Source organism: Delphinapterus leucas, chromosome 2, assembly GCF_059928025.1.
Source record: "Delphinapterus leucas isolate spDelLeu-1000000601 "Yukka" chromosome 2, BTC_Dleu_Yukka2, whole genome shotgun sequence".
In the NCBI taxonomy this organism is placed as follows: domain Eukaryota; kingdom Metazoa; phylum Chordata; class Mammalia; order Artiodactyla; family Monodontidae; genus Delphinapterus; species Delphinapterus leucas.
Genome location: NC_143130.1, coordinates 180,642,633 through 180,656,487, shown reverse-complemented (window position 1 = coordinate 180,656,487; position 13,855 = coordinate 180,642,633).

The window sequence follows — 13,855 nt, the reverse complement described above, 5'->3', positions numbered from 1 at the left end:
CACGGCCCTGTCTGCTTGTTGCTCCAAGCCAGGTACCTTGCTTTACAATTTCAGCCCATATCATGATGCCCGTCGATGTTTGTTGCACCCCAAACACATAACGCTGTGCCGACGCATTTCTCCTAGTTCCATGGCTCAAACAGGAAAGTATTAAAACGCAGCAAGATCTTACGGTCTCAAACTGGACCCAAATCAAATAAGCAGAAACCAGAATTCTTCCAAGTAAAGATAAGTGGTTTCAGCCTCCCTGAGGCAGGAAAGGCCAGACGAACGAACTCCCAGGTATCAGAACGAGACTTTGCATGTGGCTAGCACGCTGCTTCCCTTTGTGGTACATAAGCGGCTTTCAGACTGTTCTGGAATGGGACTAGGGCTGAGTTAGGTGTAAGATTCCCATGCAGAAACCACTCGCCCGGGGAATCACACGGGCTTAAGTTTCTTGTGCTCTCTCAGGTGAAGTTTCATGAGCAGGAAAAGAAAAGAAAAATAAATACTCTATCTTGATATGTTTCGTTGCTTAATATGGTTCTTACTAAAATAAATGCAACTTGATTTCTCTTATTACTGTTATAAAATTTAAAACACACAGGGACTTCCCTGGCGGTCCAGTGGTTAAGACTCCGTGCTCCCAATGTTGGGGGCGGGGCATGGTTCGATCCCTGGTCAGGGAACTAAGATCCTGCATGCCACATGGCGCGGCCACACACACGGACACACACACACACACACGCAATTTTGATAATTTCTTACGTCAAGTAAATCAAGTAGATTATTTTCACCACGTACCAAGCAAGTCCATAGCACTCATTATAGTTTATAAGACCACTTAATGTTTAATCGTGCTTCCAGATATGACAGATAGCAAACATCAGACAAAACCTTGTACCAAAAGCAACTCTAAAAGCCATATTTAAAAATACATAGCTGGGGGGACTTCCCTGGTGACGCAGTGGTTAAGAATCAGCCTGCCAATTCAGCGGACACGGGTTCGAGCCCCGGTCCGGGAAGATCCCACATGCCGCGGAGCAGCTAAGCCCGTGCGCCACAACTACTGAGCCCGTGCACCTAGAGCCCGTGCTCCTCAACAAAGAGAAGCCACCGTGATGAGAAGCCCGCACACCGCATCGAAGAGCAGCCCCCGCTCGCCACAACTAGAGAAAGCCCGCGCGCAGCAGAGAAGAGCCAACGCAGCCAAAAATAAATAAATTAATTAATTGATTTTAAAAAATACACAGCTGGGTACTTCCCTGGTGGTCCGGGGGTTAAGACTCCATGCTCCCAATGCAGGGGGACCGGGTTCGACCCTGGTCAGGGAACGAGATCCCGCATGCCGCAGTGAAGATCCCACATGCTGCAACTAAGACCTGGCGCAGCCAAAATAAATAAATAAACATTAAAAAACAAACAAGCAAACAGCTGTTTGAAGGCATCGGCGAGCAACCAAGGCAGCCAGGACTTGAGGGGCTGGAGACCCTGACCAGAGGGACTCACCTTGAGATGAGCTGTCATTCTCGGCCACTTTCCTCCTTGGGGAAGCTTGCTGATTTGTGGATGATGCTGAGCCTGGAGGCCAAGGAGAATGTGGCAGCACAGCCACGGCCTGGGGAAAGGGCCTGGAACCACTGCGCCAGGCGCTGGCCGGGCAGAGGAGGGGCGGCCTGGGGCTGCAGGGCCAGGAGCCACTGAGCATCGAGGGGAGCTGGGAGACCCCGTTCCAGGGGCAAGGTGTGGAAGCCTGGCCAGGAAGTGGAGACAGATGAGAAGGTTTTATTTATTTATTTATTTAAATTTATTTATTTATTTATTTATTTATTTTTGGCTGCGTTGGGTCTTCGTTGCGGCGCGTGGGCTTTCTCTAGTTGCGGCGAGCGGGGGCTACTCTTCGTTGCGGTGCATGGGCTTCTCGTTGTCGTGGCTTCTCTTGTTGTGGAGCACGGGCTCTAGGTGCACGGGCTTCAGTATTTGCAGCATGTGGGCTCAGTAGTTGTGGCTCGCGGGCTCTAGAGCGCAGGCTCAGTAGTTGTGGTGCATGGGCTTAGTTGCTCCACGGCATGTGGGATCTTCCTGGACCAGGGCTTGAACCCATGTCCCCTGAATTGGCAGGCAGATTCTTAACCACTACGCCACCAGGGAAGCCCGAGAAGGTTTTAAATGTGTGCTCTTTTCCAATTTGGGAGAAGGTGGCAGAACCGGACTTTGAGACACCTCCGCACGCAGTGGAGGGACCTGGGGAGATGGTCCCTCTGTCCCTTCCGAGTGACCAGATCCCCAGCCAAGACCGTAGTCTCAAAGCCAACCCACTTCTCCTTTTTAGTAGCAGGTGCTCGTGGAGAAGGGGCTCTGCTTTGCAGGGACAGGCCCTAGACTAGCCTGCGGGGAGGGGGCAGGGGGCCGGCGCGCAGACAGGTAGTGTCCTGCCACCCCGAGAGGCCCTGGGGTCACCGCGGACAGGAGAGGGCAAGGGAGTCACGAGGCGGCCGGGAAGCTCTCTGCTAAGCTGGTGGCCGCTGTGTTCCTGCAGAACTCCTCAGGGCCGGAGAACCTGAGCCCAGGACCCTGAAACCGGTCCAAGCTCAGCTCTGCCTGCCAGGGTGTCAAGTACATGAGACCCACCCCCCCATCCCCAGTCTGCTACCTGCCCCTCGCCACACCTGGGGAAGAGCACGGGCCAGAGGAAGCGGGAAGGTGTTGATCCACAGGGAGCGGGGGAGGAGAGGATGGAGGCTGCTGGGACGAGGTGGCAGGGTTGCGCTCAGCCCCATTTCCTTTTCGGGTTTGGGAAGGGCAGTGAAGGGCGTCCGTGCAGAGTGCAGGTGTCGGAAGAGGGAGCCCAGACTCGGTAGGAGGGGCCCTGGGGCCTGGGGTGGAGAAAGTCAGCACTGGCCCCAGGCGGGAGGGAGGGACACCTCCAGGACTGAGCACTACCCTGTGCTGGTCCCTGGAGGCCTGGCCTTGCCTTATCCCTGAGAGCTGCGCACACCATCTCCACTTACAGGTGGGCCAGCCGGGAAGTCTCTGTGACTTAGATTGTCCGGTGTTCAGGCATAGGGCCCAGCAGAGGGGCTGGCCTGTCTCCTCCATGCCCCGCCCCGGGGTGGGGGGCAGGCTCTGGGCTCCCCCTCCTCGGCCCCCAGACCTACAAGTTGGGGTCTCACAGTTACACCCCAGGCTGAGAGGAGCCATCAGCTAAAGGACCCCTGGCTCCAGGTGGGCAGGAACCGGTCATCAAGGCCTCCTGTGATGAGCGGGGAGGGCCGCCCGGGAGCTGGTGGGGACAGCTGGTTTGTCCTGCAGGAACCCAGGCCGGGCGGTGACAGCTGGGGGCTGAGCGGGGCTGCAGGAAGAGCAGACCTCTGCTCGCTCACCTTCAGAGAACAGACAGTCTGAGCGCTGACTCTATTCCATTCCACAAGGAAAGGCGGGACCCCTCCCCCGCAGCTGAGGACAGATGGTACAAAAAGATAGCCATCCCACTTATGAATATAGATGGAGGTGGGAGGATTAGCATAAGCAATGAAAAAGAAGAGTGAAAAGCCCCCTCTTGTTGAGGAAGATATGCCTGAACACCGGACAATCTAAGAGGCTCTAGTAAAAACTACTGGAGTGAATAAAATAATCTGGTGAATAGTCAGGAAGAGAAGAATATAGAATAATCCATCATTCTTTCTATTCCGATAATGAGCCTCTAGAAATGAGGAATCTATTCCATTCCCTACAGTGACAAAACAAACAAACACACAACCTTAAGAAGTCCACTAAGGAGGACACAGTATCTATATGAAGAAAGCTATAAAATCTTATAGAGCTATATAAAGCAAGACCTGAACAAAAGAAAGGAGTACATGCAGAGCCCAAGAAGGTCCTTTCAATGGCTAAAATAATCTTAAAATTTGTATGTAAGAATAAATGCCCAATAACAGGCAAGAAAAGACTGAAAAAGAGCAAGGGAGGATCTGCCGTCCCAAATATGAGGCCAACCTCTAAAGCTACTAATCCGATTAAATACGGTATTGATCTAGGAATAAATAAATAGACCCATGCACCAGAATAGATATGCTAGAAATAGTCACCATTTTCCAGCAGAATTTCATTCACGACAGAAGAGGAAGGTGAATTCAGTGGGAAAGGATGGGTTATCTGCTAACCATGTGCTGGCACAATAGATAACCATCTGTAAGAAAAATGTACATGGTGTGTCAACGTTAGAGCCAGGTTGATTAAGTAATAAATGCAGAAGCCAAAAGAACTGGAAAAAACACATATGTAGTCAGCACACATGTAATCTAGGGTCAAGAAGAGCATCTTGCCTCAGTCCAGGCACCCTAAAGCTATACGAGAAAGTAGATATATTTGACTTTGTAGGAATATTAAATTTTGTGTGGAAAAAGAAGCCATAAACAAACAATATAAAAATGATAAATTTGGAAAAATACATATTTGTAAAGCAGACGACAGACAAATGATGAATACCTAGAATAGACTGAAGGCTGTTGGAAATTGACAAGAAAAAGATTTTTAGGAACCAGTAGAAAGATGGACAAAGGATATAAATAAGCAATTCACAGAAGAGCAATTCATTGACAATCTGTTGAGAAACAGGAGGAGACGTTCAAAGTCACGAGCCATCGGGGAAATGCCAATTAAAGCACCACTGACACAGAGCTCCACCCTCAGGCGGCCAGACACTGAAAACGGGCCTAGTGGTCCTGGGAGTATAAGGGATCAGGGACCCTTGTATGCTGATGGCAGAAATGAGAATCGTTACACTACCTTGGAAAGCAGTCTGAAAACTGCAGATATGATTAAAAAGACAAGTGGACATCAGTCCCCTGATGGAGAATTTCTGCCACAAAAACAAAACCTCCAGTGCAGGAAATATATGTTCACAGCTATCCAGTGCAGCATTCTTCGTCGTGGCACAAGAAAAAAGCTACGGTAAATGAAGTGAATGCCGATATAGGTAAATGGTTGTCATTATTAATGCTTTCAACAGTTACGTCCTGAACTATGTGCCTGACACTGTTAAGATAGCATGGCAATAAACAAATCCAAATTCTAGCCCTTATGGAAGTTTATTCTTGTAAAGGAGACAGAAGATAAGCAAATATATATACTTAAAATGTTAGGTAGTGGAAAGTACCTAAGACCACAGATAATTCAGGAGATAAAAGGAAGTTAAGAAAGCAGTTCCATCTAAGATAACATCTAAAAGAATTAAATACTTAGGAATAAACCTAACCTACTTGGTGAAAGCCATGTATGCTGAAAACTACAAAGCACTGCTGAAAGAAATTAAAGAAAAACGAAATAAATGGGAAGACATCCCGTGTTCATGGACAGGAAGACTCAACATTGTTAAGATGTCAACACTGCCCAAAGGGATCTACAGATTCAGCACAATCTCTGTGAAAAGTCCAACAGCCTTTTCCCGTAGAAGTAGAAAAGCCAATTCTCAAATTTATATAGAATTGCAAGGGGCCCCAAATAGCCAAAACAGTCTTGAAAAAGAATAAAGTTGGAGGACCCACACTTCCTGATTTTGAAACTTACCACAAAGCTACAGTAATTAAAACAGTATGGTACTGGCATGGGACAGATATATACACCAATGGAAGAGTACAGAGAGCCGAGAAACAAACCCTCACATATATGGTCAAGTGATTTTTTGCAAAGGTGTCCAGACCCTTTAACTGGGGGAAAGGACAGTCTTTTCAACAAATGGTGCTGGGAAGTTTGGATATCTACATGCAAATGAATGAGGTTGGACCCTTACCGTACACCGTACACAAAAATTAACTCAGAATGCATCAAAGACCTAAATGTAAGAGCTAGAGCTATAAATCTCTAAGAAGAAAACATAGAGATACATATCCATGACCTTAGATTATGAGCCAGAGTTTTCTTAAATAGGACACCAAAAGCACAAGCCACGAAAGAAAAAATAGATAAATTTAACTTTTCAAAAAATTTAAAACTTCTGTGCTTCAAAGGACACTATCAAGAAAGTTAAAACACAACCCAAAAAATGAGAGAAAATATCTGCCAATCTTGTATCTGGTAAGTCTAATAACCAGAATATATAAAGAACTCTTACAACTCGGCAATAATAAAATGAGAAGAAACCTAATTAAAACATGAGCGGAGGATCTGAATAGACATTTTTCCAGTGAAGAAACACAAATAGCCACTGAGCAAGGCTTCATAGGTGCAGAGGGGAAATGTTCTGGAATTAGGTCTTGGTGATGGGTGATGCTCGCACAACTCTGAATATACTGAAAACCACTGAATTATACACTTTAAATGGGTGAATTTTATGGCCTGTGAATTATATCTCAGTTCAAATTTCTTAAAAAGAAAAGAGACTGAAAAGAGGCGTCACAGACATTGTGTTATAGCCAATACTCTACAGGCATTTTTCAACAGAGATCTGCACCTGTCATTGTAAATTATACTGAATTATACGTCAACAAAAAATAAAGGAATAAAACATAATAACAGCAAAAGGATGCTCCCAATGCAGGGGACCCGGGTTCGATCCCTGGTCAGGGAACTATATCCCGCATGCCGCAACTAAAGATCCCGCATGCTGCAAGGAAGATCCCGCGTGATGAAACTAAGACCTGGTGCAGCCAAATAAATAAATAAATAAATATTAAAAACAAATAGTAACCTATGAAAGGGAAAATTTTCAAATCGAACCTATGATCCGTCAACAGGAAACTAGAACCATTGGGTTGGCCAAAACGTTCATTCGGTTTTTTCCATAACATGTAATGGAAAAACCCGAACAAACGTTTTGGCCAATCCATACAACAAAATAAAGATGTGGTAAGAAGAAGAGTTAGGGTAGAGTTACCTTTTAAAACACAGAAAGCTTGGAAATTACTTTAGCACCTTATTGGAACCCATATCCAGGTAAAGATCACGTCTCAAAGGGAAAAGAGACGAAGAGTAAGCAGCAAAGTGAGTCGACATGTGAGGAAAGATTCCTCCGTTTATGGGGAGCTCTTAAAATTGGGGGCTAGAGAAATACACCAACGTGGCAGGTAAGGTAGAAGCATAAGGGACTCCAGCTGTGAGAATCGCAAGCTCACGAAAGAATAAGTGACAGAATGGCTATGGTTAAGAAGTGTGAAGGAAGCATCCACTGTAAGTGGTCTTTCAATGCAAACATGAGATCCTACATCGAACTGTGATCAAAGCACAGGAAAGTCTCCATCTAACTGACAAATCAGTTTTAAGCAAGCGGAAGGCCTGCAAGTTTTTTCCAAAACATGTGAGGAAGGTTGATAAGGAAATTATGGAGTTTAAGGAAAATAGATATAATTTGGTTTCAAATATGAGGAGCTCATCGAAATGACTCAGACGATCAGGAATACACTGTCTCAAGCTGTATGCGCCTCGCATTGCATACCTAGAATATTGAAGGGTGTGCTGTTTGAAAGTCTATTTCCTAAACCTTATGAGAACCAGATTGCATTTTTAAGTGGAATACTGTTTGCATTTCCAATCCCTGGGAGGTCAGGACACTTGTTTCTCTCCAGTCTGTTTTGCCTATTAGGCTGTGAGCTTCTGGAGACCCAGGATTTTGTGTTATGACCTCCTCTTTCCATGGTCATATTAGTGAAACTTGCATTGTAAACTTTCTCAAGAAAATTTTCATGAGTGAATGAATAAAAATGGAGAGATTTGCAGTAAAAATGAGTAAGTTAAAAAAAAAAAGCACAATAAGCACACGTTTGTATCCACCAAAAGAATATCCAAGAACCATCAGAGTGGCTTTATTCCTAATAACCCCAAACTGGAGAAATCCAAATGTCAGTAGATGGGCCATCAGCTGCTGAACCATGAAAAACCAACTACCGTTCCCCGTACATCGTGGATGAATCTCATGGACATGTTATTGAGTGAAAAAGAAAAAAGTTGGATGCAGAAGAGGATGTACCCTGAGTCCACTTAGAGGAAGTTCAAAAAAAGGCAAAACTGGTGTGGTGTGAAGGCCAGAGAAGTGGTCCCCTTGGGAGCGCGCTGAGTGGCACAGGGGTGTCCAGTGGGGGCACGGAGAACGTGGTTGTTTACAGGGATGTCTACACAAGTAAAAATTATCTAACTGTCCACTTAAGATTTGGGCGGGTACTGCGTGTACAGGATACCGCAATAAAAATGCGTTACATGAAGAAAGAAACAGCATGCTTCTTAGCACGTTGCTACTCATGTAAGTTTGAAAATCACACAGGAAACAAGATTAAACATTTTTTTTAACCAACATGAACACTTTATCCTGGGAGCGGCCGAGGCCGGGAGGGACTCCGGGAGGGTTGCCAAGGAAAACGATGGAGGAGGCGGCGGCGTTGGGCACCCGGGGGCGCTGCCCTAGCCCTGCGGCCACTGAGGCCGGGTCACCCCCTCTGCCGCCCCTGACCTGACCCCGCTCACCTACCTGGCCCCTCTTTCTCTCCAAACTCACCGGGGCCCTGGGTCCCTGAACTCTCGTCTGGCCTCCCTGGTTCCCAAGCCCGCTCGCTCCTGCGCAGGTAAGGGGCAGTGATCCGCGCGGTCCCCGCCCCCGCCGTCCAGGCCACCGCGCCACGCCCCCCTCCCCCCGCCCCCTCTCGGAGGACCCGACCTCGCGAGAAGCTGCGGGCAGTTTCCCCCCCACGAGGGATTCCCACCGCACCTGGGACCACCCGAGACAGGGCCTGGGGCACGCGGAGGCGCAGGCGGGTCCAGAGACCGCAGAGGGAGCGGCTCTGGTGATGGCTTCGGAGAGAATCGAGCAGATGGGGGAGCCCGGGGCGCTGGTGTGTCCCCACACCACCAGGCCTCAGCCCCGGGCTGCCCGGGCTCCCGGCGGGCAGAAGAGGAGGAAGGGGCACAAGGCAGGCTGGGTGTGGGCACCGGAGCTGCCTTGAGGACACCACCCCGCCCCCTCCCCCGGCACACGAGACCGTTGCCGGGTCCCCACCCGCACCTGGCCCGGGGCTAGCTCTCCGGGTGCCCCCTGGCGCTCCTCCAGCCCTGCCTCCACCCACCGGCGGGCTGGGGTGGGCGGCCGGCCCGAGGATTCACCACAGGCCCGTGCTGGCCGCTCCCAAACCCTGGTCACCACCACCCAGGCCTCTCTCTGCCCCTCGGGTTCCATCGAAGTGCCAGAGCTGAGGTGCCCCCGGTGCCCTCTATCCTTCTCCGTCCAGCTGCTACCCAGCCCCGGGCACCCTCCTTTCCTCCCTCCCTCCACCGACCGCCGAGGCCTTCAGCACTCGTGGGGGCGTCCAGGACAGCCCCCGCCTCAACTCTCCCAGCCATTCTCCGCTAAGTGCACAGAGCGGCCTCCCGCGCGCAAACCCGACCAGGTCGCGCCTGCTTAAATCCCCCGTGCTCCCCCATTTCTCCTAGGACCCCCCCCACACACAGTTTAGCCCCCGTTCACCCCGCTCCTCTCTGGTCACCTGCAGCCCCAGGACTGCTGCTGCGCCCGGGTCGGGCGGGACCGAACGTCTGGGCTGCCGGTGTCTTGGCAAGTGCGGCCCCCGGCCCCGCCCCCGCCCCCGCGACGCCCCGCCCCTTCCCGGAGAACTGGGCGCAGCCTTCCAGCTCCCCCCGCGTGAGCGCCCCCCGCCCCCGCGGACCCTCGCCGCCCTCTCCCACCCCTCTGGCCCAGCGCGGGTAGACGCCGGGCGCCCCGGGTCTCCACCCCCGGCTCCTGCGACCCTCCCCTCCCCGCGGGGCGGAAACCCAGATTCCACCGGCGTCAGCTGTGTTCAGAGGGCTGCGTTTGCTCACAGTTCTGCGCTCCGAGGGCCGCGGGTTAGGGGTTTCCGCGGAGAAGCGCGTTAGCGGCAGGGAAAGAGGGGAGGCCCGCGCGGGGTGCTATGGCGGAGCGACGCCGCCAGGTGGCGCGCTGGTTGCGGGAACCAGGCGGCGCTGCCTCTAGAAGCGCCGCGGAATGCTGACAGCGCCCCCCGATGCTGAGAGCCCTCCCTCCGGGATGCTGAGGGCGCCTGAGCGCCGCAGGAAAGGGGCCTCTCCATGCAGACACCTGGTTCCAGGCTGGCGCTCCTCTGCGCAGAGCAAGAGCGCAGGGTTGGCCACTCTGTGGCCTGAGGATGACTTGGGACGCCCAACTTTCTCAGTCCTCACAACTTCCCAAATAGACCAAATCTTTCGCTCAGGAGCCCTCATTTGGAGACTTTAAAGCCCTCAGTTTACCCTGCAGGGCTTGGCTGAGTGAGCCCTCGGGGCGGTGCCCGCCTTGGCCTGAGCGTAAGAACCGAGATCCTCCAGCCTCGCCGCAGACCCCCGCGCCCAGCCCTCCCTCCAGCATCCCCCCTGTACTGCTGTCCTGCTCTATCGCAGCGGCCCCCTCGCTGTCCCCTGCTCCTTCCGTCTTTGCCCTGTGTGCCGTCCACACAGCAGTTGATGCAGTCAGAATCCAGCGGATTGAACCCTCCAGAGGCTCCCACTCAAAGTAAAAATCGAAATCCCTACAATGGCGGCGAGGCCTCTGTGCCCTTCCCTGTCCCCCCTCCTCTCCCCCCTCAGCTCCAGACACACTGGCCTCCTTGCTGCACCCGCAACACACCAACAGTCTCTGCCTGTATCTTTCCCGCCTCTGCTCAAACGTCCCGGGGCAGCCAGCCAGCCCCGCACCTCCCACCAATATGCCAACCTGGCACCCCAAATATTTACTTTTCTATCTGCTTATTGGGCCACGGGATCCTGCCGCCTGCCTTCATGACTCCCACCCAGAAGGGCCCTGGGGGCATTCTAGAGTCCCCTGGAGTCCCCAGGTGAGCTTCCCCAGGAGAGCCCAGACCATGCCCCAGAGTATACCTGCACCTCTTTCTTATCTGTGCCTCACCTCTGCCCCCAACCTGGCCCAGGAGAAAGCTGCCCCCCTCCTGCCTTCTCAGCCCATCGACAGGTCACTGAGTCAGGCATGAGCAGAGGGTAGGGGGGAGCAGACAGGGTAGCAAAGTAATCCACTGGAGGACGTGATCCAGGTTTCTGAACCTCCCAGAGCTCTCAGGCGACATCCCTGGTGATCCTGCATCCACCCAGTCATCTTCCTGTCCATCCATCCATCCCAAACATCCACCTGTATCAGTTCTTTTGAGGCATCTCAGTCATTAGGGCGTAATGAGCTGTCTCTGTCAATCCCTGTGCTCTGTCCAATCCCCCCTTTCCCTCCCATAATTACATCTCAGGCTCAGGCAGGGTCCACAACATTCAGGCATCAAAACAGCCCGGTTAGTTTAAAATACCCATCTCATACCCAATTTCAACCCCGCTTCCCTCCCTAATCCCTCACTGCTGGCCACACCTGTGACTCACTGGACCTGAGTTGGGGGGGGGGGTCAGCTCACCTGCTCTAGAACCTGGGCTGAGGAGAAGCGCGATGGATCTGCCTCCGGAACAGGCCTTTACCTCCCTCTCCTGGCTTCTGGTCCGTCTTGTTTGGGGGTGAGGAGGTGTGGCGGGCAGCAAGGGCCATCGCAGCGGGGACACATCCCTGCTCTTGCCCCTGCCCGGCCTTTATTATCCCTACAACTTGATGTCTCCGCAGTAGTGGGGGGTCATTTGCGGTTGTCCTGGGGCAGTAGTCAGCTTCAGCCGGACCCCTCCGTTGCTGAGCCCCCAGAGGGCAGCTGTGTGTCCCATGGGCCCCAGCAGCAGTCCCTGGCTCCAGGCCCTTCTCCAAGGTGGCAACCCCCAGCCAGCTGACCGCCTGGGTGTCTCATTTCCTGGCCTCCCTTTCACCCCTCACTGGAGCCTCTACCCTGCTCTGTGCCCTGGGAGGCTGGCCCCTGTGGACTGCACCAATGCAGGCTCCCACCCCAGCCGGCTTCTGGCGGGTTCAGCCCTAGGGGAATTCTTTGGTAGTTTAGGTAATCTCTCTGAGCTTCTGCCCAGCATGAGTGCCAGGTCTCCGGCAGCAGCCATGCCCCTCCATGACAACAGCCCCTGGGCAGCCCTCCTCCATGGGCCCAGCTCCTCGTGGGCTCTGGAAACGTTAGCTGCTACCTATCCTTTCGGCTCGAAAGGTGGTGACGGTTTCCTGACTTTGAGAGGCTCCAGTGCCTCTCACCACCTCCCCTTTGCTTCCCGAGGCGCGCCCACACCTCCATAAGTAGCACCTTTTGTAACGTTTCTGCATTCAAACTGTCTGGGATGAAGACAGCTTCCTGACTGATCCTGGAAGCAGTGCTGGTTACAGGAGTGTCCCCAGGAAAGAGACCTTCCAAATGGATCTCGGGACTGGTGAAAGCGCGGGCTCCCATGAAGGGGACACGGGGCGCCGAGACTCCATGCCTGCAGTGACCTCAGTTACGCAGGTCATTGCCACAGGTGGGTAAGATGCAGCTGCCTTTCTGGAGAAACGGGCCTGGCCTCCTGACCATCCCTCAATAACGTCCCTGGGGTGGACAGCCACCTACTTCCCTGCCTCACCACTGTCACTGCCGTCCCAGCACACCCCAGGGGACCACTGCAGATGTGGTCCAGGAGGAGCTAACGGGACACCAGGTGAGTTACCAGAGCTGCCTAATTCACATCGGCAGGCACTCCGGAATCATTCTGTCCATGAAAGGATGAGGCCAAAGGGCTGAGGCCAGGGAGGGTGGAATGCGAGACTGGGTGGGGCCCCGTGGGTGCTCCTGTGGGTGCACACAGGCAGAACTGGGAGTTGCCATTGCGGCTGAGCTGCTGGGAGAAGCACTAAGGGTTCGCTTCGTTGTTGGTTGAAGCAGAACCAGGCTGGGGATTCAACACCCTCCCCCAGCTCCCCCACGTGCGTCGGGCCATAGACCCCAAGCTCCGTGATTGGAAGGGAGGCCGGATCCCTCTGAGGAAGGATGCTGCTGTGAGGTCACATGTGTCTGCCTCAAACCTTTCTCCAGGCCTGTCCCAGAGGACCGTGGCCACGAACCACGTGAGCTGGGGAAGGAGAACAGCCACATCCTCTGGGAGTGGCCACATACTGGCTCTGAACTAGCCCCTTGGGCCTCCAAGTGCCACCATGTCAGAGGGGAGGCTTAGGGAAGTCAAGTGATAGGAAAAGTTTGACCCAAGTCCATCTCATAGTGAGGCCAGTGGGCCGTGGACTGTCCCGGTCACTTCCCTGCTCCGGATGTATTGGACTTAGACAGACGTGGTACAGGAGTGATTTCCATATTGGCTCCCTGACCTATGGGATAAGAGCTAAGAAACTAGTTTAAGGGAAACTCGTTTCTTCTCACAACGCTCTGGACCCCAGGTGTGGGGTTTTCCCACACTAAGCACCCCTGCAGTTCTCAGCGGACACCCACTGGGTGTCCTACAGTTCAACTCAATTCTGAAACTCTCTGTCTGGAAATAGCACAGATCCCACAGGTTGAGGGCTCAGCCCCACAGGGCTGCCCCTTACCGTGCCAGCCGCAAGTCCACGCTGTCACCTGTGCTTCTGACTCAAAGGCTGTAAGTCGCGGGTCCCACGATGTCCTCCTCAGGTTCAACAATTCGTAGAACGGCTCACAAACCTCAGGGAAATGCTTGCGTACATTTACCAGTTTATTGTAAAGGATACAGGAGAAAAGGCAGATGCAGAGGTCCAAAGGCTGCGGTCCAGAAGCGTCTTGGGCACAGGAGTTCCCATCCCCATGGAACTGGGGTGCGCCACCCTCCCGGCACCTGGATGTGTTCCCAACCCAGAAGTCCATCGCATCTTGTTGTTGGAGAGTTTTCATAGAGCTTAATCTGAAGCACCCCTCCCCCTTCCCAGGAGGTCAGTGGGTGGGGCTGAGCGTTCCAACCCTCTGCCACTGGCTGGGCCTTTCTGGTGACCGGCCCCATCCTGAAGCCATCTAGGGGCCTCAAC